Below are 26,585 nucleotides of genomic sequence, written 5' to 3'. Positions count from 1 at the left end.
ATTAATTCAGCCTATTAGTTTTCATATAGAACAAAGTCAGCTCCTCTTCCGTTCCAAGATCGTCCCAATTTGAGTCCTATAAACTGTAGTGGCACTATTATAAATCATATTAAGTGCTAAACAGGCCAATATTGCTATAGACGGCACAGATTTTAATCATTACTTGGCTTCTTCGCTGGCGATTACAGGGCGTTGTAAACATTAGCTGTGATGATTGCCTTTCCATCATCGCCTCACTTTCTGTTGCACACCAGTGCAAAGTGTTGATAGACGGGTGCAGGATTTCACTTCCGATACAAATGCAAGAGTCCTATATGTAGAAATGCAAAAAACAGGGTAATGATAATATGTCAGTATCATTAATATGCCACAATGGAGCTGTGTTTTTAAGAAGGAGCAAAAGTGGAAGATTATTTTGATGTAAGAGGTAGATTAAATTAGGTGTAATTTTTAGACATATACAACTATGGAAATAAATTAAGAGACCACTGCTTATTTTCTGTGAATCTGCGTTGTTAAATCCTGGTTCAACCCTGGTTCTGCTGGCAGAGGCTACGCTGTGAGGCCGGCTGCTTCCAGGCTCAAAGTTTCTAGGACAGCAGTACACAAGAATAAGGTGAAGCAGGAGACACTGGGAATGACCAGAAACCAGCCAGGTAGAGGGCAGAAGCGACTTTCTAATGCCAGAGATGACCGTCAACTTATCCGGCAGTGTCTCATAAATCAGAGGATGACCCCAAGTGACCTTCAAAAGGAATGGGAAACATAAAATGTAGGTGTGAAGCAGGACTGAAATGAAATAAAGCAAGGAAGAAGTCCTTCAACAATGAGAAACAGAGAAGATCTAGGCTGGAGTTTACAAAAGAATGTATATTTTACACATAAGGAAAAATTGAAAAATGAGTGAAACTAAAAATTATGCTGCGTAATAATTTTTTTTTCCAGAGCCGGATCTGACATTAAAAAGTACCAGAACACCTTAGTAAGTAACCCCATCTCACACAGTACTTGCAGCTTGCATCCTCTCCCGCGTTCGCAGAAAATCAAACTCCAATCTCTATAAGAAAAATTGTGTACTGAGTATTCACTCAGCAGAAATGCACCCAAAGCAGCGGGCACTAGCCGGCACACTATTTCAAGAGACATTATTCATTCATGCACCAAAATTTCTTACCAAAGCAATTCAGGGGCTGTAGTTACCTTTAAAGGTACAAGAGAAATTCCCATATGCGTGAGACACAGCTCAGCAAACGTTGAGATCACAAAGCCAGGCCGGCCCAATATGCTACCTGCGCTGAAAAAATTTTCCGCCTGAGAAGCCTTTGCGATTAAAGCACGTGCATTAAAAGATTTCAATGTGCACCCACCCCAAACATCTTATGCGGCTGGATACTCTAGCATTTAAAGGGCCGTTAACATTTTCGATGAACAGCAGAAGCACAGACCAAAAAACAGAGTGAAAACAGAATAGCCGAACATCAGAATACATCGGGCTTTCGCTTTCGGCGTGACAAGCTGCCACGTCCCGGAATGCTCCATGCTGGCAGAAGTCAGCGCGCACATCTACCGCAGCCAAAAACGCTGAAGCGGGACAAAGACACGCGTGTGAAGCTCCTTCTATTAATGCAGGACGCGGAGTGGGAAGTCAGCTGCGCCTCGGTCGCGACATTTCAGTGTTTCTCTGAGAACGTTTGATCTCTTTAACCAAAAACCTCATTTTAAACGTGCATATTCGGTTTATCAAATGCATGTGTCGTATGCATAACAAAGATAAATGTTCTGTCACACAAACAGTGTGAAACACAATGACATAGGAGAGGGTTTGACATTGGAGGGAAATAAGACTTAATAAATACAAAGGTCTACTCATTTTGGGGGGTGATGAATAAAGTTAAATATTGGGGTGTACACCCCTCTCCCATCCCCTGGGTCCAATGTCCCATGTACACATAACCATATTTTTGCATATTTGTGAACTATCAAACACAAAATACACTACAGTTATATATGTAGGACATGTATCAGTATTTAAACATGCATAAATTAATATTTAAATATACCAGCATTATGATTATTGAGAAAAGTGCCTCTGAGCTATGTGAATAAGAATGGCACAGGTCAACCACTCTGAATACAATTAAAAAACAAACCATCATTCCCCTTCATAGATATAAGAAAAGACTTTGAAGAATGTATCGCTTTTCTCGAATGTCACATGGATGCTGGCCTGAGATCATATAAACACATCGGCGGAACACCCCGCACGCTCTTACCGACGCGCGTTTCATAATATGCTATGGAAACTGCTGTACAACTCTAACTTTGTTGTCTTTGATTCCTTAAAAGGAAACATTCTGTCTTCAAGTCCTTTAAACACCAGGCATAAGCACACAGTTCTACTGATGTGAATTGCATCGGTTCAGAACAGATTGCCATATCTGCCCCTGCACGTTACAGAAATAGTTTTTGATGAATAAATGTGTAATAGGCGTCAATTAATTTTAACAATAGACTACGTCTCAAATCCCTTGGAGTGTTAAAACGAGGTTTGTATATCTGCTGCTACCCAAAAGTATTCCCTGCGGTTAATGATTCCTCATTTGTAAATTGTTAGGGTAATTTGTAATATAAAAGCGGTATATTTTTTAGCCTTTGGCTTCTGTAAAGTGGCTGAGAGCTTGCCATATTAGCTGTCGTAGCAAGAAGATGTGAGAATTCCCACAGTTCGTTATTTCCTGCATATGTGAGAATCGAGAGTGTGTGTGTGTGTGTGTGTGTGTGTGTGTGTGTGTGTGTGAGTGGGTATACCTTTCTTTAATGTCCCCATAACGTGATAAATATCCATTTTTTTTCCCTTATGCGGGCCGGTTTCCTGGTCCCCATAAGGGAAAACTCTATTTTATAAAAATCAGTGGCTGCTATGAAAAAACTAAAAACTCTTGTATTTCGTTTCTTACTTATGGTTATGGTTAGGTGGGGGGTTAAGATTGTTATAGTTAGCGTTAGCATTTTTCCCATAGAAGTGAATGAGTGGTCCCCACAAAGATAAGTATACCCTACGTGTGTGTGCGTGTGTCTGTTTCTGCCAACATGTCTGATGTGTGTCAGTGTGCCCGTGTGTGTGTCTGTGTGTGTGTGTGTCTGTGTGTGTGTGTCTGTTTCTGCCAACATGTCTGATGTGTGTCAGTGTGCCCGTGCGTGTGTCTGTGTGTGTGTGTGTCCGTTTCTGCCAACATGTCTGATGTGTGTCAGTGTGCCTGTGTGTGTGTCTGTGTGTGTGTGTCTGTTTCTGCCAACATGTCTGATGTGTGTCAGTGTGCCCGTGTGTGTGTCTGTGTGTGTGTGTGTGTGTGTGTCTGTGTGTGTGTGTGTCTGTGTGTCTGTTTCTGCCAACATGTCTGATGTGTGTCAGTGTGCCCGTGCGTGTGTCTGTGTGTGTGTGTGTGTGTGTGTGTGTGTCCGTTTCTGCCAACATGTCTGATGTGTGTCAGTGTGCCCGTGTGTGTGTGTGTGTGTGTGTGTGTCTGTCTGTTTCTGCCAACATGTCTGATGTGTGTCAGTGTGCCCGTGTGCATTTTCAGAAACTTCTTTGATTAGACCCAGCGACTTTTGTATTTTTCGACAGCAATCCTGGCGCGAAACAACTAGAAACATAAAAGGAGAGTTGCGCTATTAATTATTTATACAAGCAATTTAACTCCAAGTCACAGGAATAACAGACCCACACGCAGGCTTCCGTCGGCAAAGCCACTCGCTCTCCGTCTCAGAATGTTTCCTTTATTTTCACTATCGCGCTCCTTTCTATCTGGTCTGAAATAGGTCACGGCTAAAAATAGGAATCCATCGTCATGTTCAAAGTTGTTGCTTGAAGAAAGTTTTTATGCCAAACTTTTAGGGGACATGACAGCCTGAAGTCTATTAGAGATTCCCCCTCACCCCCACACCCCCCCCAAAAAAAAAACAGATCAACCTCCACGAAGATGATACAAACCTCGCTTATCGAGGGTGTGACAGGCAGGTCGTAGCAGCACTCTGAAGAAATGAGTTTAGTGTGGTGTTTGCTCCGCTAACCCCAAACCAGAGAGTCCTTCGCTCCGTCCAGGTATCTCCCATCTCCTGACTCTCGGGTACTCATGGGTAAGCCAAAACATTATGGTCCACTATCCCAAGGACCAGCTCACAGTCTCAATGACCTAGGTCCCCATGAATGCCTTGTGTCGATTTGGCCTGCAGCTGTGAGTCACAAAAACATTCACACTGACTAGAACAATGTAAATACTAGATCGGCATATAATGACCAGACTAAACAGAAGTGCAAAACCCAGAGGTTTCACCTCTGGTATACTGATGTTTAGGGAGGTGGATGAGGGACAAATGGGAGTAGGGGGTGCTGGCAAGGTTGAGGCACTGTCATGGTCATACCACATCATTTTCACTTGAAAATATGCCCCACCCCCAGGTAAATTTGATCGGGAAAGGCCAGAATAGAATCACTTTTTAAAATATCGTCAAAATACCGTAAACCGCGGTATAATGTCTGGATGGTATGACGGTATTAAAACTTAGATATCGTCCAAGCTCAGTGCGGGCTGGGGTTTGGGTAAATAACTTCTTGTTGGCTAATTTTACCGCATAGCAGAACGAGGGACATTCACAGCAGAGGTGGGACGTCTGAAATCCCAGGCAAACCCAGGGGTGTAAATAAGCAATATGGTGCCAGCTCTGGATAGGGGGTGTCGCACATTGTGGGGGCCTGATTGAAGGAATTTTGTCCCAGGCAGGCCAGATAACATGTGACTTTTTAGAAACAGACTCCTAGCTTCAAATTAACGGAACAGGAGTAAAAAGTGCTCAAAAAGAAGCACAGAAGCAGGTCCTAGGGGAGGGGGGGGGGGTCCTGTTTTGGTTGCCTCGGCGTCACATTTCGTGGAGGAGTTTGACGCCGCGGATACGGAGGAAGACGGAGCGGCTCTGGAAACCACGAACGCTGATCGCGCATCAGGAGACGGCGCGGGGCTTTGAGGAGCTGGAGAGGTGAGCGGGAACGTGGGCTTGTGTGTGTGGGGGGGGGGGGGGGCGAGGCGCGCCCGAGAGCGGTAAGCGTGACACGGCGGGGTGGGCGGTAGGGTGCTGCGGGGGGGATCCGAGGCGAATGATGCAAGTAGACCCGCCACGTTTGTAGGGGTGGCCGCCCCCTGGAGACAGCCTGGGGGGTTGCCGCATGGGGCGGGACACGGAGAACATGAGACTCTCCTGTGGGATCATGGGTAAAAGGCAGAACGCATACAGCTTCCAGATCAGGCCAAGCTGGCTTGTCCACAACATTTAGATCCTTTTGTTAGTTTATAACCAGGATAATCTGGTTTGTGCCCCTTAAACCCATCTGGAATCATTACAATAGATCTTTACTATTTTTTTTCAACAAAATTCTGCATCTCCTGTTTCTCTTCCTGACAAATTTCAGACTGCAGACTTACAGCAGGAACAAAGATCCACTTTGTGTTTTTTTTTTTTTTTTTTTATAAACCAAACCTTGGCTGTTTTTTTCGTCCAACGCTGACGGACCCCCTGACTGCGACACCCTCCTGTACCAAAATTATTACGGTCCTTCACGCGGTTGTCGCCTGCGTCTGACCTCGGCCGAACGGCAAAGGAACTTTGAGTAGCAGGATGACGACTCAGTTCAAAAGCACACCTGCTGATACATTCTCGAAAAACACACCCACTCCTGCTGTCTCTGGCTTTGTGGGAGCTGTAATTATGGCGGTGCAATTATGAAGTTTGCTTTCAGCGACACTTTTTTTTCGGGAAAATTAAAAGTGACATGACAAAACCTGTAGGGGCTCGAATTACAATGTAATGACAGGAAAGGCAGCCTTTGGAAGCAAACGCAGACTAAAACCAAGAAAAAGTATTCCAGATATATTCCAAATATTCAAATCAAACCATAAACGTGTGAACTAAAAGAAATCACTGTGTACTTAATAATTAAACTCTATTTTTCCCAAACAGCAGAGTAAGTATTACGGCAGATTATAAATATATTATTCAGGTCCCCACAAAGATCTGGGAATGCAATCACAAAAAGTAAAAATGCCAAAAGTCTTTTCCTATTTTGTTTGTTTGTAAGGGCGTCATGTTGGGATTAGAGTTTTCCTCATAGAAATGAACGGAGAGTCCCCACAAAGTTATAATTACACACCTGTGTGTGTGTGTGTGTGTGTGTGTATTATAATGTGATTATGTACAAGTACTTGATATCTTACTAACTAGCTGCCATTTGAACTAAGGTAAGAAGGTAAGGCAGTGCATGAATATATGTATTTTATATAATCAAACAAAAGATACTTTGTTGTATCTTAAGGCTGCAAAACACCACATTCTATGTAAATGATCTGAAGGGTTTTTTTTTACTCCTTTTTCTCCTTCATCTGGAAAATGTTACAGTGGCCTTGGGGACATTAGCTGGAATATAAATTAGCAGAATGTACTGCCTGATGTGAAATATGATCTTTGATATCAAACAGAAAACCAAGACACATGACAAACTAACTAAGGCCGAATGTACGATGCTTCACGGAGCCCCAGTGATTATTCTGCATTGGGTCTTGGGTCAAATTATGCCAACTTGGGGCTTTTTATCAATGTAAAAGCGAAGGTTTTTCTGTTCGACGGACCGGACTGAGACGGGATGGGAGTGATCCGTTGTTCTGCAGATTCGGCTGCAATTAATAATGTTGTTATTCCTGTACAAGACATGGGACAGAATCGATATTCTTTGACAAAGGGATAGAGCTTGCCTTGTGTACAGGATGACAGTAACCGGAGTCTCGCTGTTAATAGCTAAAAACCACAGCGGAGAATAGGGTTTCGCTTCTACATCTGGAAAGCATTCAATCCGACACCGTCTGCAACATCTGATACAGAACGCGCTCCTCTCCGTTCGGTAAGCCACAGGGCGGAGCAAGATAAGGGCACTCCGGAATTAGATTTCATGCATCGACTTTCAAAATTATTGTCAGAGGCTGAAGCGGAAGGGCTTCAAAAGACAGATCACCCCCCTCCCCCCAGCACGCAATCGGACATAGCATTCAGCTCCAGTAGCAGCCAAGGGGTGAGGGTTGAGGGCACTTGGTGGTGAGAGTGGTAATGGAGGTGGAGGTGCTGTTTCAGGGGGGGTTTGGGGTGCCAGTCACCGTGCCTGATGCGAGCGGCGATAATAAAGGATGTAGCTGAGAGGAGACAAAAATACCAGAAGCATGAAAGCGGGAGTAGATGTCTTGTCTCCCGGGAGAGGACAGCATGTAGCCCTGCCTCTCCGCGGCTCTCCAGCGACCGCCGCTGTCTCGGTGCCGCGCACATAGTGTGCTGCCCTCAGCTGACAGAGCCCCGCTGCCGTGAAACGGGCAGCAAATCAGATATCCCCCCTCCCCTTCTGCTTAAGAGGTTTCCTTTTATGCTAATCGGGCTCCAGATATATATCTAATCATCTGAATTTCAAAAGGGATGGATCGCAACGTGCCGTTAAGTAAGCTTAATAGAAGTAAAATGAAAAGGGACAACTTGCATAGCCTGTGACATGAATGCGTTATGTGTGACAATGACAGCTAATTGCTCCACCAATCAGATAGCAGCTTCAATAAATACTCAAAAGTATCAAATAGAAATTGCAGGAATTCCAGGAGACAGGACTGTAAACAGCAGCTGGATTGGAGAAACGGGGAAGATGGTACCTTCTGGAAGGCAAGTGTCTAATCTGTCTCACTTTACAGTCACTTGTTTGGCGGACCACAGTTCATATCATTTACGCTAATTAGTTCCTCCGGTCCACTTAACGAGTAAAAATAGCTAATGGTTTGTCGAATGGGCAAAATTTTCCCCAAGCATCTGACGCTGCAGTTTGCGTTTGCACACTCTAACGTAACACCTTTTTGCCACATCCTGGAGTGAAACGTTTTTTTTTTTTTTAAACAGACTTCAAGTTTTTTAATTCTTAACCATGCATGCTAATCAGCTTCATTGCTAAGAGTGTGCAGTGTTAATATGTGACAGAAGAAATTAGCGGTATTGACCGCCCTCGCTAATGTGTAATAGCGCCAGGGTGAACTTGCCAGCGCTTTGTTCCTGCAGATTGTTCGCCTTTTAGGGGGCGTGTCTTAAATGAACCACGACAGCTTCCCCCAAACTGCATATTCATGTCAGCATGGGTGCCTGTGGCGGGATCCTTTAATTAAGAGGGAAATAGGAACTTGCAGATTGAAGGCCCCATCACCTCCCTGACAGCCTGACACAGAGATGCTGTAGTTTATTTCGTTCCCTGAAGTGTGGACAGACATACCCTGACAATCCCACGCTAGGGAGGCCTTGTCTGGCTTTAAACGTAATAGCAATAAATATTTAATAGTACTCCTGACCTATGCCTAAATTTTTTTTTATTATGCATGACATAGACATATTGAAACAAAAACCCAATTTGATACATGTGTAAAACACATAACTGAAATGTTATACAGTATTTAAGCAAGATGCTATAATGTATTAAGTCATCCGGTGACCAGTATGCAATCTAAACGATAAAAGTCACAATAAATGACCACGAAACAAATAAAAGTCATAGAAAGCTGAGAGGCACAGATAAAGTAAATCAGAAAACCTCAGACGTAGCCGACTTTTAAGAGTAATGTGTAGCTTATTAATAATGTCCAGTTTGTTTTAGTAAACAAAAATAAAGAAGTAAGGCACAACAAAGTGATTTGAAAGGCAGGTTAATGATGTAAGAGTTAATTATTCTTTATAGACTTTAAAATGGCACAAGGCAGAAAACACCATGCTACTTAACAAGCGACAAGCAACAAGTTGCCAATTTGTTTTAACTGGTCTGGTCGTAAACTGCATGAACGAAAAAATGCTACAGAACTGTTCTAGCGTAAGTACCCGCTTAAGCCACTGAATATATCTTCGGATGAGAAATTTGGGGAATCATATAGTCTGAGGACTCACAGTCATATTTTAATCATTGTTAGACTTTTCAACCAGACATTGAATACAATAAAGTTGTCCAGTAGCAAATATATACAGAGCTTTTTGGCATTATACTGTTACATAGTTCATACATTTTGTAACCAATCCAGAAAGTTTGTTATTCATATAGTCTCCATTCTATATACTCTCACTCTATATACTCTCAAAAAAAAAAAAAAAAAAAAAAATATATATATATATATATATATATATATATATATATATATATATATATATATATATATATATATATTGGCTTGAAAACTGGGGTGTTGAGGTCTTCATCAAGGGGGGGTCCAGGGGATTCTATTGTCTGGTTTTGATTATTGGGTTACACTCTCCCCCCCAACAATTTACACCAATGAGATAGACTACCAACGATCTACAATACCTACTTTGTCTGGGCCACACATACTGTGTTCTTATTTATAGCTGCTGTGCATCATCTTTGTCAGAGGAGAGCATCAAATTGATATTGCTTTGACCGATGCACAGAAACCGGGACATGTTGACATAACTCATGAATTTACAGTGCAGCATTTACATATTGCAAAGTGCTGAGTTGCATTTCAAAGCGGTGGCCGGCCTATCAGCTGTTCCCGCTTAATCGCCCAATCAGACTTGGCGAGACATAAATTGCCCGACGTCGGTGATAAAGTGTATCTGTGCATTTCCTTCGGCACATGAGTCAGGTAGCCAGCAACTGTGTTAGTACCTTTAAGATCAAGCGTAAAAAATGAATAATAATAATAATAATAATAAAAAAGGATAATTCATTATGTGTACTGCTGGTTCCCAAGCGTGCATCCCTTAGCGACGCTAATGTTTGTGTTTGGCTGGTAGGATGTTAACGTGAGCCCCAAAATAGCATGACGCTCTCGTAAGGTATGGACCGGGGAACAGTAGAGAGTAGCTACCTCCACAGCAGGCTGCCTAGCGCATCATCTCTCCTTTTTATTACTTTCATTAAAACCAGCCTAAAATAAATGGTGTTAAAAATAATCCTGATGGTGTGATTACCAGAGACCCCATCTCTGCATAACTTAAGGTTGGTACTAAATGAGCATAGCCTTGACCTTAACGTTTATTAACAGGTATCACCTTGAAGAATGCAATCACAAAATGCAACGGTGTGACCCGACTAAATAATCCGAAAAGACAGGAAATAATCCTGGTAAATCTGGTGCCATATATAGTACGTACACAACACAATACAGCAGAGGGAATTAAAATATTAAACTGAGCTATTTTTTAAAAATCCTATGTTTGTTTTTTCCCCCCGTTGAGTATGTGTATTTGTTGTATAATAAGAATATCTTTGCCTTTAGGATGAAGCTCTCAGACAACAAGAAGCATTAACATTTCCTTTGAAAGTTAGCAATTTATTTCCATATGCTTTGTATTGGTGAAAATAACATTAAAAACAGAGGTTAGAAAGATAATGAGGCATATTTTAACTTTTAATTCTAAACAATAACTCAAGCATAGTGAAAGCAAACATATAACAGTATGCAAATTTTATCTGTGAGCTAATTATCTTAATAGCACCTATAACAAAAGAGAACGACAGCAACAGACAACAAAGCGAGGCCTAGTTTGTGACCTTTGATGTCCAATCAAAATCAGTTTCTGATCTGAACACTCCACACAGGAACTCATCTGACTCAGCGCTCAGCTAAATGTGGTGACTGCGGGCTCCTCACACCACTGTCTTTCGACGGACACCCGCAAAATTTTCACATCCATCTGAACCGAACAGATGGCAGCTTATGCAGAAAAGTAATGCGTCTAAATAATATAAAATGTGTTTTAACATAGCCTCATCTAACGCAAAACATGTTCCTCCGCTGCTGTGCGAGAAGCTAATTTGCAAACACTTTGATTGCATTTTTGTCCGTTTTAAAATTGAAAACAGACCATTGTTTTGCTTCGGAGTGTGAAAATGAGGTATTTGTAAAACATTCAAAACAGATAGATGGCGAAATGCTGTGCCAGGTTTGCTTTCCAATTCAAAATGTGCATCCTAAATTCATGGCAAACAATATGTTGTTTGACTGCCTTAGCTAATGACAAGTAGGGCCACTTTAAAATATTCAGAGGTGAACAGGCAGCACAGAGATTAACGTTGTTGATCCCATGAGAGGATCTAAGTGCAGTAGTGCTAGGTTTTATTGGTAGGATAATGATCCAAAAATAATCGGCAGTAGGTCATTGGGCAGGGCCCTGGGAGATGAAGAAAGCTAAACCCAAATTTTGATTCAAATCCACAGTCCAAACAGAGACAAAATGTCACAAATTCGCGAGAGCAGCACCGGAAAGTCACCAAATCACAAAATAAAGAGCCAGAAATCCCGAAGACCGAACACAAGTCACGCAAAGCACCAGCGCAGCCCCAACAACCACTCAATATGGAGGAAAACTCGATACAAAAGTTAACGGAAAAGCAGGCGCTTTTAATCTCTGCCAGTTAAGCAGGTCTGTGCCTGTAATTAGGGGAGGCGGGGCAGGAATCGACAGGGCGTGGCTTAATGGGTGACATGTTTGATGAGGGTGTGGCAGTCCTCCAATTGGATAGTCAGAGGTTTGAAACCTTGGCTAGTTGGGATGTTCCGCCTGATACTTAACCTCAACATGTTTATGAAAAACATCACGTTTGGGGAAAAAAAAGTCTCAGCGAAGAAATGACGTAAAAATTAATGTGCAAAACAACGTCGCACATTATATCTATATGGGTCAGCAGGAAAGACAGAAAACCTCGCAGTCACAATCGCTCAGTCACTAAAAATGCAAAAAATAGGGAAAAAAAAACACAGGATGTCGACACACTCCCAGTGCGTTTAACGCTCGCCCCTGTTCACTGGGCTTCAGGGAGCAGATCTAATTACGCACTCGCTGTTTCCGGGACCTGTCACTCTTTCTAATTTGCACTTCATTATCTTAGGACCAAATGGAGCATCTGTAAACCATAGGCCTATGAGCTTAAGGTAGAAGCCTAAAGCTCTACTTTGAAGCGAAATGTATTGATCTTGGTGTCAGCCGATGCACAACAGAATACAGAGTGCAATCCATTAACAGAGAGAGCTGCGCCATTACACTCCTCCGGCGTTCAATTAAAGTAAAACATTATCCTCCTTAATTGATGCAGCTAATCGTTTCTTGACTAATGGTTCGGAATACTGAGGAAATCTGATTGTTTAATGAGAGACTGTTAATTTAGGGTTGGAGGTTGATATCGACACAAAGACAATCAGCAAGAGCCTTGATCTATACTTAATGCTCCGGCATATTATTTCCGCGCAAATGTCACCCAGTCAGCTCACGCCGCCTTGCCGTTAGCGTTTGGCTAAAAACACTAGCTACCGCAGAGTGTGGCAGCGTGTGTATCGCCGCCCCCTTCGTGACCCGGCCTTCCCCCAATCCTCTGCCACTTCAAGCCGCACGTCGGCGGGCCCTTTCCGCAAGCCTTTGATGTCCCCACCAAAGCATCCAAGGCCCTGTGATTATGAAGGTAGAGCTGATTATTTTGTTTTTTTTTCCCCTCTTCTTGTTGAGCTTGCTGTTTTGCTTCCCTCAGTTAAAACCCTCTTTGTTCTCACAGAACAAAAAGACTCGTATCTGAGATTGAGGGGGAAAGAAGAACATCAAGCAATAGAATGAAGTGCAGGGTTGCTGCACCACAGAAGTCTCACGTGTTGTCAGGTATGGGAGCTCGTGGGAGTTTTCCTCACATATAAATGTAATGGAAAATGATTGGTTCAAGCTGATAACCGATCAGATTGTAGGGAAGGTGGCTCATATGTCAATCACATGTCTTGGTCTTGCCTCCTCTAGTTATTTGGATCCCCCCTCCTCTACAATGTGATTGGTTCTGAGAGATAACCAATCATTTTTTTTTTTCTGCCCGCAGAACATTTGTAGGTAAACCTGCCAACTGCCATGGACAGCAGGCAAAATATAAGATGATTCTAATGGAAGAAGTAGGCTTTCAGTTCCGAGACGTCCGTGACGTTTAACGCAGACAGCACTAGCAGATGATTGTTAAGCCAAGACTAATGTCATTTTTTTGAAAAACTAAATGTGCTACATATGCTTGGACTATTTTCATAGATACTATGCTTTTCTGAGAATCAGCTGAAAACAGAACAAATTAAATGTATGCCTTGTAACCGCTGGACATAAAAAAAAGCAGGTTCAAATGCATTTGGTTAGACAATCTGTGTTTTTTTTTTTGTTTTTTGTTTTATTTGAATTTAAGCACTCCCGTCTTCAGAAGCACATGTTTGCTAAAGACAAACATGCCACATCCTCTTGGTTTATCGAGATCTAAGTTGTTTCAAACTGAAATGTGCACCGCTGCCTCCGGTGGCCACACGGGAACAAGGCGGAGCCGGCCAGTGGTAAACAAACATCCGGATGCACTTTAGACCCCCAGAGTGACAAGAGCGAGAGGCGAGTAAACGAGGGCTTGAATGTAATCTGCCTAGATGATGGCGTTTTCGCATGATGCCGGCGTTCAGGGCTGTGTGCCCTTGTCCCCCGGCACCCAGATAAAAACTTGACAGGACAATTGATTGCCAGGCAGTCTCCCCCCCCCCCCCAATTTCCTTGACGTTGTTCTGCAGGCCTGTTTATCTTGGGACGTGTCCTCACTGCAGCATTTTTCCCATTAACTCACACAGCGACACAAGTTATACGGTGCAGAGCGACACCAAGAACAGCCAGTGCGCATGCAGTCAACGGCACACAAATAGAAATCGAAGATCAAATTCAAATTTTATTTGTCACATGCATCATCATGCATAGCACAACATGCAGTGAAATGCGTACTGCGATGCTCTGAGGAACTATGGGTAAAAACTATATAAAAATAGACTAGATATAGACTAACTATACTATCATTTACTGGATAAATTTACACTGGATAAACACATGCTACTAACACATTTCACGCTAACGCTATCAGCAGAAACATTATGTGCTAATGATAACAGGTTAAATATTTCTTGCTAATGCTAATGAGATGTATAAGTATTACATGCCGATGCTAACAGCTGCGACATTTAATGCTAATGCTAACGATCACAATATTTTTATTTTTTTTACTAATGACAGAAATACAGCCATCCAATTTTCATATCTGTTTATCCAGTGCAGGGCCCGGATAAGCCTTGTGCCCAATGATGAAGATTCTCGTTTAAATAAGTACATCAAAATGGTTTGTTAATTTCCATCCATCCATTTTCCAACCTGAATATTTTGTGCAAAAAATATTCTACTGGGTCGCGGGGGGTCCGGAACCTATCCCAGAAGCAATGGGCACGAGGCAGGGAACAACCCAGGATGGGGGACCAGCCCATCACAGGGCACACTCACTCACTCACGATAATGGCCTTATGACATATTAATAACATAATTATTGCAAATAAATGCAGAGAATGTGGCCTTTTTACAGTCCGATTTATCAGAAATATTTATTTCTAAAGCTTTGCCTGCATCCCCAGTATGAACGTTGTGACTTGCATTGGAATGAATGTGCATTTTGTGAGCTGAATTATCAATAAAGACAAATGACTGAACTGACCCCAGAACAGTAAATGCGGTTAAGGGGAGTTCCCAGGGAATAGGTGAAATTTCGCCCGCTCCATCTATCATAGGCAGCGGCTGTGTCGCTTGGGCTATATTGGATCTCGCCCTGAGATTTTCCTGAAACCCAAGTGAAGATGGCACACTATGGGTACAACCTTGAAACAAATCTTTTCATCGCAAAAGACCCGGCTGTATACCTGCCGACGTATTTCGGATGCTGAATTGAAACATTTATGCCCCTATTATATTGCTGCCACAGATAAAACAAAGTAATAAGTAACCTACGCTATAAATACTGGTTGTTTACCCGTGCAGAGTGATGCTCCTGCAATATGCTAGCTAATGAAGGTACGTAACGTTCGGATGTATAGAGCGGTGAGTCGGCTAAATGGATGTGTACAGTCTAGATGTGAAATGAAGTGACACTGAATTGAAAGCGGCGCACGGTGGAGCCCCAGAGATTCGGTAAGTGGTCCTTCTTTTAGAAAAGCCAGGTCCTCCAAAGGACCTCGCATCATGTTATCTGACACCATGCTAATGGGTAAAAGTCTTGTGCTCCAACTCCCACCCCCCCCCCCGCAGAAGTGCTTTCAGGGGGACCGTGCCATCATGCTGGGGGGGGGGGGGAATAAGAACCGGAAAGCACTCACCCTGGCCCTGAAGATATGCAGCACGGGTCAAAGGGGCTGAACCACCCAACCCTGATGCCAGAATGTCAGTCTGTCCAAAGTCTTGGAGACCTGGACATTTTAATAAATAGCAGGAACGATACATGGGGATGTTTTAACATAAAATTTATTTATTTATTTTTTTTAAAACATACTTTAAATCCCATTCACACCTACTGAAGACCAGTTCCTTAATACAAACTAAAAGCCCTCCATCCCAGCGACATCATTTCATTGAAAAAAAAATCCATTTAAGAGGATAAACACGTATTGCAGATATTGTTGTATCTCATGCTTATCTAGAGCACAGTATAGGGTTGAGAAAGGTAAAGCACTGGCGATCTGTTAAGAATGATGAAGAAGTGTAAGTCCAACGCATGGTGTTTGGTGGTGCATCATGGCGGTAAATGCCTACTTAAAGCAACTAATTGGCAAATGATTGCGTGCAGCAGTAAAATTAGTGACACTTAAATATGCCCGTGTTTTGTAAACATCCATAAATACGTATAATGACCAAACAGCACTGAGAGAGGGGAGACCATCCGCCTGTGTTTTACTCTCCTTTGTGAAGCTGGTTTGTTTAATGGAGCATTTTGCAGTTAATTAATATAGCGGCTAAGCATGAACAGTGTCTCTTGGCAGTGACCTCATCCCTTTGGGGGGCCTTACATAGAACTCGATGGCAAACCACGTAACTTTTTCAGGGAATTTATGAGGTGGCGGGGTAGAGGAGACCGGCGAGAAGCCACATGTTGCAAAGCTATCCAGGTGACGTCTAATTTCTCGTCGCATGATAGCGAAAGAGGTTTTAAGGCTTATGGGACTTTAACCTCCGAAGGATTGTTCCTGGGCAAGAAAACCCGAAGCAGTCAAGCGAAACTGAACAACCCGATGAATCAATTTAGGAATAAACAAACAAACAAACATAAATACACCTACTTCACACTCAATTGCAGATATTGTGTGATGGACGTGAGAAGCGTGTTTGTTATAATTATGAATAAATTATTATTTTAGAATGGAAAATCCAGTGTGTATATTTCTGGCATTTTCACAACTTAGCAGCTAAAATGAATTGACATGCCTCACTCAATATTTTTTCTTTTGGTTTGGGAGTTCTGCTGTGATCAAGAAAAGGCAACAAGCAATTGCTTCAGTGAAATCCAGTAGCCGATCACTGGGTTCTGTGCAGGCCAAGATTAATCCAGTGAGCTGTGGGTGCTATGAGGCGAAAGTAAAACTAGATTTCTGTTTTGTTCAATGTTATCTTGCAAACTGACTGTTGGCCCTTGTTACCCACTTGATATTTTCCCCCTTTCATCATGCTATAGCTGGCTAAACTGCATCTTATCTGTGGAGTGATTGGGGTGGGGTGGAGTGGGGGGGGGGGGGGGGGGAGTTGAGCCACTTTTTGTATGCGAGTCGAGTGGAAAATACTACACAGGTGCTAAAAACTGAAAGTTACACCCGCAGAAGTAAATTAGACTGAGATAAAGGTAGAGTGTTTTGGTTTTTCTTTCCCATAAAGGCTTTTTACAATTCAGCTGAAACGCTGGTGAGATGTTTTGTACGTCAACATTACCATACCATTAAAAACAAGAAATCCATAATTCAGAGCAAGCACAATTACAGCTTTATTTTCATGTCCGTGCGCTTTTTATAGTTACACTTACTGTCCAAATGCCATCCATCCATTTTACATAAATGCTTGACCGGCACACTATCGAATCCTGGAGCCTATCCCAGGAAGCACTGGGAACACCATGTACAGGATACCAGTCCATTACAGGGAACAACAAAGCATCAGCAATTTAAAGATGGCGGGTCACATGACCACATTACAAAGTCCCCCTTTTGAATCCAAGGCATTAATTGCAATTTAAAAACAAGCTCATGGGAAGTTTGCTTACACAAAATGTTCTGAGGGACGAAGGAAAAACGATTGGTTATCTATCTGAACCAATCAGATTGCAGAGGAAGTGGTCCAAGCAACTAAAGGAGGTGGGACAAACCAATCAGATGTCTGTCCCACCTCCTCTAGTTGCTAGGACCCACCTCCTCTACAATCTGATTGGTAATCTCTCTGAACCAATCATTTTTGCTTCTGCCCTCAGAATATTTTTGTGCAAGTAAAACTTCCACAAGCTAAAAACAAATCTTGACCTCTTTATTCAACTAAATGAATGGTAAAATCCATGCGAAGTATAAGATAGATTTCTTTTTTGCTGAAAGTTTGATTATTTATTAAAGATCTACTTAAATTCTTGCCGGAGAAATGGAGCAGCGGAATTCTCATGAAAAGGTGAATCATACGTGAAAGCAAGCAAGCGAGCAAGGCCCATTTGTCCTTGGTCGGGTAAATGAATAACCTGCTGTGGACCGCAGGTAACAACGATTCTGAAATGAGGCAACGTAACAAATAGAGGAAGGTTCTGCCCGCAAGGTGGGTATAAACCTCAGGTCCTGGAAAACAACGGGGTGGAGGTCTTCATCAAAGAGAGGAAAGATGGTAGGGAAAAAAACAGAAAATAGCCAGCCATCTGAGTTTGCGTGTGCTGGGTGTGTCTTTAGTACTGTGATGGATGCGATATGTATGGCCAGTGCAGAAACTTTACCGAATGGTAAAAGAAATCTATTCTATTTCCATCAATACCACTTAGAAGCCTCATCTCCAATGCTACCCAAAATAAGACACTTAATTATTTCTACACCTTGAAGGGAGGAAAGAGAAGGGAAAAAAAAAAACTGTCGACAAAAAGGTGTTTGCTTAACGCTTAATTATGTTCAGGTAGCGCCGAGCCGAAGCAGCAAGATGATTTCACCCGATTTAAGAACTCGACTGCCATGGCTGGTCAGCTTCTCTCTGACCTCATTAGCCAAACTTTTTCGTTGTGATAAAAGTGTACAATAAAAAGTACTTCTGATGTGTATCCGTGACTATAATAATTATGGTAAAACACATGTATTTATTCAAGAAATAAAGGATTCAAACACCATGCTTTGGTCTGGCTAAGTAAATTTAATATAATCTAATATACAAACCATATAAAAATAACTCGATAATAAACAACAACAACCTAATAATCCATCGTCCAACTGTTTAGCCCGTTCAGGGTCATGAAGGGTTTTCCCACAAAGAAAAAAATTCCCAATTAGTTGAATGACTTATGTGAATGCCGTCCAACGGGAGGAGAAGTATGTAGCAGTTCTACTGGACAATCCTTACCTGGCTAATGAAGAAATCCTGTTTTGTGGAATACCCCCATGGTGACGTTAATAATAATAATAATAATAATAATAATAATAATAATAGGGGCAGCACGGTGCTGCCGATGGTTAGCACTGCTGCCTGGTTTCTGTTCAGCCTGTCATGTCTGCCTGACCCTCCTGCCTCCTCCCTACCACAGCCCAGATGAGTCATGCATGTTAGTTGTTGCCTCTCATTAGTCTTTGCATATAAGACCCTGCTTGTCCCGTCATCCCCAGTCCAAACATTAACGTCAGCCCTCCTGTTGCCCGTGCCCATCCCCAAGTCACTCTTCCCGTTTTGATCCCTCGTGGTCCTGTTTGTTTCCCTGCTCCCGTTTTGACAACGAAGCCTCCTCTGCTCTCCTGACGCCTTCCCCAGAGTCGTTCGCCCCCCCCCCCCCACCCCCGTGTCATGAAACCTGGCTCCACGCATGTGGATTTTGCCTGTTTTTTCCCACGGGAATTCCTCCCGTACCACCACCCCCCAACCCCCATTACCCCGAGTCCAAAAACATGCTATGGTGGATTTGCCAGATTGTCCGTAGGTGTGAATAGTGTGCATGCCATGTAAAGGGTTGGTGCCCCATCCTGGGTTGTTCCCTGCCTTGCATGCATAGCTTCCCCCACGACCGTGTATAGTCATGAGCCGGCATGGAAAATGGGATGGATCATAATAATGATGAAAACAAATAAATATGGCCTTAAACTGCGTCATTACTATCTGGCAAACACCCCTGTGCATCACATCTTCTCAGAAATGTGCAGCTAAGGGTGATGTCACACACGCTCTCTCCCCTTTGTCCACATCCATTATGGAAGAAAGTATCTGCTGTTATTGCAGATACCTTTGTCATACCATGGGGGAGTGTGACATAAGGAATACAAATTAACGTGGGGGTACATTTTGAGTAGAATCTAAAATGTAAACTAATCATGCATTAATAATGCAAGACTCTGCTAATTTTAAGTCAACAATCCAGAATGATAACAAAAAAAAAAATTACATTTTGTTCAAGGAAAAAATAATTAAACCATGCAGTCAGTGGAAAAAAAAAGTGAGAAAACAGAATAATGAAGTAAGTGAAAAACCAAATAGTGAAGACGCTCTACAGTGATAAATATGCATGAGCAGGATGTTGTCAAAATGACAGCAGAAGTGACAAGCCTTGGGTTAAGGTGAACGATATAAAACGATGCTTATATCTCCAGAAATCATGAAACTTTTGGCATCGTTTTCGCCAACTTTCTACAGTTTATCTACTCTTCAATGTAACAGCGCTGTAAGTGCAATTTACCATATGGCTGTGCTTTTTTCAGAACATGCGTGAGTGACACAAAACAGCTGTTTTCTGATACCCTTTAACATATGGCGTGAGTGATAACATTTACTCAGCCATTCCGCATGTAGATTGCTGCCTTTAAACCTGTCCACTTTTCCCTCCATTACGCAAAGTTACACATTCCTTAAGGGCTTGGCAACCTTCACTGGTAGAGAGGAGACAAAACAGCAGCTCTGTGCACAAACTCCACTATACTGAGCTCCACAGTCTAGGTACTTCAACTGGACCTAAACAGATTTTGAGAAGGGGGATGTATTTTCATGCCTGATTCTAGGTCATTTACTGATGGTAAGTGATAACGGAAGATCTTTATCCTTGTCATTAGCTTACTCCCGGTTTATTATGATGTCATTGTTTAAAGGAGGTGCAGGAACTGAAGTGCTACAGATGACTTACAGCTTGTAGTGTTTCCCGTCTAGTGATACGGTGCTTAGTTAAATGCATATTTACTACTACTGCAATGCTTTAACCATACGAACAAATACTCATGAAATGACAATTTATACCGTAGTTTGTGCGAAGACAAGACTGCAACAACCACTTTCGTGTCATGTACATCAGTCTGGTGTTTTTTAAATTCTCTTACCAGAAATATTATTTGTCGTACTTTTCTAATAAAGTATCCGGGGATGTGTTAGATTCAATAACCATACATATCTATGCTATAAATGTCAAACCAATGACATGTGGAAGACTGATATTCTGCCATTAACACATATATTCCAAAAGTCACACGTTTCCGTACTATTGCTGAAAAAAAGCCTGAATAGTTTCTACCTCAAGGGAGAAATAACTAAAGTTATACAACGAGAAAACCCCAATAAAACGTGAGAAACGTAATTGTGGGTCAAAAGATCTCAATGAAACGACAGTTCAAAATCTCCGATGCATGTTTGCTGCAAGGAAAATAAAAAGATTTTAATTATGCAATTAAACTGTTCTTTTGCATCATTAGGTACACAATATGTTACAAATCTCTCTCTCTCTCTCTCTCTCTCTCTCTCTATATATATATATATATATATATATATATATATATATATATAAACTCTCCCCTATAAAATATGTATGTCATCTGTCAGTCCATCCATCCATCCATCCATCCATCCATCCATCCATCCATCCAGGTCAGGGTAACAGGGAGATCTGGGCCCTAGCCCTGACAAAAGGCTGGGGTACACCCTGAACAGAATGCCAGCCTTTCACAAATGTATATCAAATATTAAATGCGAAAGAATTGAATAAACAAACAAATAACATTTAACGATTTTAATTTCATGAAATTGGCACGCTTAAATAGCTTCACTTACTTTTTGCAGAAAAGGTCTATAAAATCTATTGTAGGGCATGATTAATACGCTTAACTCTTCTCCTGAAAGTGGGTGACACAAAAACACTAATGATAATGAACATACAGACAAGCTAGTTATTAACGAATCACTAGCGCATTGTACGTAATGTACACAGCGCGTGTGGATAACTGCTGATCTGAACGGATCAGGAGATCTGCTCCTATTTAACAAGAAACACTAGGTGTAACAGACCATCAGATGGTCTGCTAGGCTCAAGATGGATCAGTTGTGTCAAACGTGCATGTGCATCTTTGCAAATGATCACACATGTATCACTCGCCATTTTTTAAATATCGCTTGCAGACTGGCAGACATAAAAAATAACCTCTGTCAAAATTGATCCATGCTTGATTATTTCCTTTGGTGCGGCGTCAACATTTTACCTACCACATATATAAAAAACCAGCCCTAAATTCCAGCTCTGACTGGTAATATTGGCAGGTAGTGGCCTGAGATCTCCCAATGGTTTTCTGACATTTTAATCTTTATATTTTCTAATCTGAATTTTCCAGTCCCCCCCCCCCTCTCCACCAGGGTGAGATGGATTACCTAACAGGACCCAGACCTGTCTGACTTTGACAAACTGACACCCCCACATATATCCTGACACGCCTCTCGGCACCAGCAGAAAGTCAAGGCGATAAAGCTCGTATTGTCCGCTCGGTCCGAGCACGACGGGACCTCTTCTGTCACACGGTCATTCTCAGCCATTTTCCTCACAAAATGGCTGCCGTTGTCAGATATGAGATTGCACACTTAGAGAATGTACTTCCTCTTCCTGACCATTTCTTCCCCCAACACAGCCTCACCCACTCTGGCATCCTGGACAGCACGTCTTTCAGCATGAGAACTTTTCTCCCATGATTCATGTTTTTGTTTTTTTCCCAACAGAACTTCACCTTGTTACGGATCTCATTGAATCTCACTCTCCATAAATTCAATCGAAAACAATTAGTCACAATTCTTGCGAGGGTCAAAGTGTTTCAGAAACAAAGCAAAAAAAAAAAAAAACTGCCTTATTGTTATAATTTCCCGAGTCAAACTACCTGACAGATTGTTTCATCGTTAAATTTACCTCTTCAACAAGCAGACAATATGCTCCTTTCCATCCAAACCCAAAATAGCACTTCTGCATCGGTTTCAGTTTCCTATCCAATATGCCACCTACTGCCTCGGTCACATATGATTTCGGGATAGTCATAAAAATGATAAAATCAGATGACATTTATATATGTAGCCTCACAGTTAAAGATTGTAATTCTGTTAGCTAATAAAAAGCATGCTTTATTTTTTTCATGAATTATCCAGAACATTCAAGTGATCTGCATTTGTTATAGTGTAACGTTATGACGGAATTTTACAATATTTAATGCTGGTACAAGTCACAGCTTATTTTATTAGTATAAATAGTAAACCTACTTCCTTCACATAACCAAGATTGTGTTTATCTGATAATTATTATGTGATTTATGCAACACCCCCCGACATACACACAGACACACAGATACACAACAAGTACTCAATGCAATCATCGCACAATTCTTGCATGTCATAAATTGTCACCTTCACAGAAAATCCCTAACTATCCCAGTGAGTGCAGTGCTCTGCTTCGTCTAGCCCTGCTTTGTCCGTCTACGTCAACCTGCACGGTCTTACAGTGTCATGTCTTGTCTGTCCTACCTGCCACGTCTATTTGTGTACCGCTAGGTCATAGTGGGTGGGGGGCAGGGGTGAGCGGGGGAGGGCTGGACTGGATTGGAGTGCCTTCATTTAATGCGTTTATTTGTTCTTCAGTAAATTAAAAATAAAAGCTGTCCTCCAAAGAGGGGTGACTTACAACAACACAGCAAATTTCACAGAATCAACCCACTGGGATGATTATTGTTTTTGAAATGGTCCTCACCCCAAAGATGTTTAAGCATTCTCCAAATCCCGTCGTTTCCCTTCAACCAGGTCCGTCAAACACTCTCAACTCAAGTGTTTGATTGAAGGAGCACCTTCGGGCGTTGAAGCTCTGCAAAAAATAGCTCTCATCCCGTCTCAACAGCATCCTCCGCGGAGATCCCGGTTCTTGAAGATGTTCAGAGAGAAATCGGCACTAGCCGGCTAATGCAGGAGGTGCTCAAATCCATCATCGCAACCAATGAAACACAAGCTTGCCATCAGCTATCGGCTCCGTCAATTAGTTTGTTCAGACGAAGCGCGGGCACACTATGTGCGGCGGCGGTCGCAGGCCGTTATGTGATTGCTCGCTCATGGGTAACAGAGGGTGCAGGATTCGATGAAACATCCCCGCAAACCTAAGCTCGGGTCCTTTCATTTTCTCTTTCCCTGGGGTGCGACGGCCAAATGAGACACGACTTAAGATGTCAATATCGTGGCAGGGAGCATCAGTACGTTTTAAGGTGAGCCACATGTGCGCAGACAGCGGCTCCGGGTTTCACGAGCTTATGAGCATAGCTATCAGTCACAACAAGGATTCCTTCAGAGGTGCCGGTCTGCATGAATGGTAATATCTCCCGGGGGCACCGGCCGTTCTAAGCATAAAGCATTGAGGCACTTCTGCTGTAAGAAGGCCATTGTTGCGAAGACTACATTGGCTTGATGACATCACAATCCCCACCTGGAACAATGGAATGCATTGTGAATTCATGAATTATGCAGCTAACATAACATTGTTATGATATATAAACTACTAAACTACTATAAAAACAAAACCATTTATTGTTATAGTAACAAATATGACATATTAAACAGATTTGGACATTAATAAAAAATGCAGAGTAAGCATTCTTCTTTAGTAAAATGTTAGCTTTAATTTATTTGGGAACATTGTTTTTTCGTTCTTCATACACTATGAATTTTAATTTGTAAAAGATACACATCTTAACGCTCTCATGGTAGGTTACTGCCATATGATTCCATCCATCCATCCATTTTCCAAACCGCTTATCCTACTGGGTCGCAGGGGGTCCGGAGCCTATCCCGGAAGCAATGGGCACGAGGCAGGGAATAACCTAGGATGGGGGGCCAGCCCATCGCAGGGCACACTCACACACCATTCACTCACACATGCACACCTACGGGCAATTTAGCAAGTCCAATTAGCCTCAGCATGTCTTTGGACTGTGGGGGGAAACCGGAGTACCCGGAGGAAACCCCACGATGACATGGGGAGAACATGCAAACTCCACACACATGTAACTCAGGCGGAGACTCCCAGAGGTGTGAGGCAACAGTGCTAACCACTGCACCACCATGCCACCCCGCCATGTGATTCCTTTCAAATTATACATTGTGAATTCATGAGCATTTTACGTTTACAGCTTCATTTAGAGACCGCTTTACTTATTTAATAGCTTGTGCCACACTTTCTTTTTACCATGTTGCAAAGGCAATCAACCGGTCCTTAAAAACTCAATCAACAAGTGTGTAAAACACTGCGACTAGATATACCACTGATTAGCTGAAAATGTGATTTATGCAAACAATTGTATGACGTGTACAAATGTGTTTCGGACTGACAGTGTTCAAGAACATTAAAATGGAATATGAACTTTAAAATCTAAAACTAATAGCTAATATTTGAGCCATGATATTTAAACCAGCCTTATGTGTGCATTATATCAGGATTACATTAGAAATGTCACGACATGAGCAAACTTTCTTTCAGGAAATGACAGAACAGCAGTTTGCTCCATTATACAATTTCACAATTCAGTCTGGCAGAGTTTATCCGTAACACTATAAACACAGCAGGAGATATTAAATGCAAAAATGCTACATATCAATATAACCTCGGAGTCCGGAACCCAGGAAGCAGCTACAGTGAACTGCGAAGTTAGACTTTAGCCTTTCAATGGTGGAAAACATCTTTCGGAGACAGTAATGCATTTGTCTTGTACGTGTATGACAAAGATTATCATTCAAAAAACAGCTTTGTGTCTAGAGTTTGCGCGACCAAGATTTTTATAATTTATTCAGCCCGCCCCTGCGATTATGGCAAAACCTGGAGATTAATCTGTCCCCTGGGTTGCTTCAGGGACATACAAATACTGAAAAAAATCTATTTTTTTTTCCTTAGGATTTAGCAGAGCATCGAGCAAAGAGTGTTTACCGTGTGTTTGTTAATATATAAAGATGAAATCAGAAATGCTTACCATTTTAGATACCACTGTACAATCATTTAATTCTTAAAACAATCCTGTATTTTGAAAATTCCTTCAACTGTTGGGAAAATGGTCTTATATTTAACCGTAGCACATTTGCTAAAAAGATTGTTTGGTGTGGCATTCTGCCTGGCTGGAAACACCTCCACAGGAGTTAATACAGAAATAAAAGCAGTGATATAGACTGTGCGCTTCTGCCAGACTGAAATATCAGTGTTTACGGTATTATATATGTGTGTATATATAGTATTATTTTTATCAAAGAAAAATGGGAAGATATAATGAACATCTTACAGACCTTAAGGTTAGTCATTGTTTATTTCTTTTCTGAGTTTAACATTCAGACTACTTATTTTAAACTAGATTTCTTCATTTGCAAGTAGCTATGAATCACTTCACTAGTTGAGGTGACGCCTTCCCTGTCCTTCCATACAATTACACTTAACATGGGTACGAGAAGAAATGGAATGTTTTATCAATACGGGACTATGCAATCCTTCTGCGGCTGTGTTGGTTTGTTTGCGTGACATTTTCGGCGATGTCATCAGCTGGTAAACAAAAGGTTAGCAGGGAGCTTTGGAACTTGCAATATGTCATCACACGGTGCCAAATCCCAGCTGAGCTCATATGTCTAAAAAAGGCCGTTGAAAGCAGTGTTGTGTCACCGCACCTAGACCCGTAGCCGTACCTCAGGTGTCACCTCATTGGCTCTGTGCAAGTGAAATTTGCATGCCGTCCCAGTGGTTCCCTCCCACAGTCTAAAAACATGCACATAGGCTAATTGGTTTCTCAGAATCCCTATAGTTTATGACTATGTGGCCTGTGATGTACTGGCATCCAGTCTTGGGCATTCCCTCTCTGGTTTCTGGTGCTTCTTGGGACAAGACACAAGCTCACCATGAGCATATGGGAGTTTTACTTACACAAAAAATGTCCTGAGGGCAGAATGAAACATGATTGGTTATCTGTCTGAACCAATCATATTGTAGAGGAGGCGGGAACAAGATATCTGATTGGTTGGCCCTGCCTTCTCTAGTTGTTTGGACCCACATCCTATATAATCTGATTGGTTAGAGATAACCAATCATTTTCCACTTTGCCATCAGAACATTTTTGTGTGAGCTCACCATGATTCCAAACTGGACAAGGGGTACAGGAAATGGGAGAAGACACACAAATAGCTAGAGCATATTATGTGTA

At 42.0% G+C, this 26,585-nt stretch overlaps 1 protein-coding gene across 1 annotated transcript in view; it reads right to left on the bottom strand.

The window, feature by feature from the left end:
- ndst3 (N-deacetylase/N-sulfotransferase (heparan glucosaminyl) 3) overlaps positions 1-23,182 on the bottom strand; it is a 139,676-nt gene extending 116,494 nt beyond the window's left edge. The window contains exon 1 of the mRNA XM_048995754.1: positions 23,120-23,182. The gene's annotated coding sequence lies outside the window, so the exon portion shown is untranslated. The remainder of the gene's footprint in view (positions 1-23,119) is intronic.
- Between the last annotated feature and the right edge of the window lie 3,403 nt (positions 23,183-26,585).

This window comes from Brienomyrus brachyistius, chromosome 25 (genome assembly GCF_023856365.1).
Source record: "Brienomyrus brachyistius isolate T26 chromosome 25, BBRACH_0.4, whole genome shotgun sequence".
NCBI classification, from domain to species: Eukaryota; Metazoa; Chordata; class Actinopteri; order Osteoglossiformes; family Mormyridae; genus Brienomyrus; species Brienomyrus brachyistius.
The sequence above is the reverse complement of the archived record's forward strand: the minus strand, read 5'-3'. Positions and strand labels throughout refer to the sequence as shown.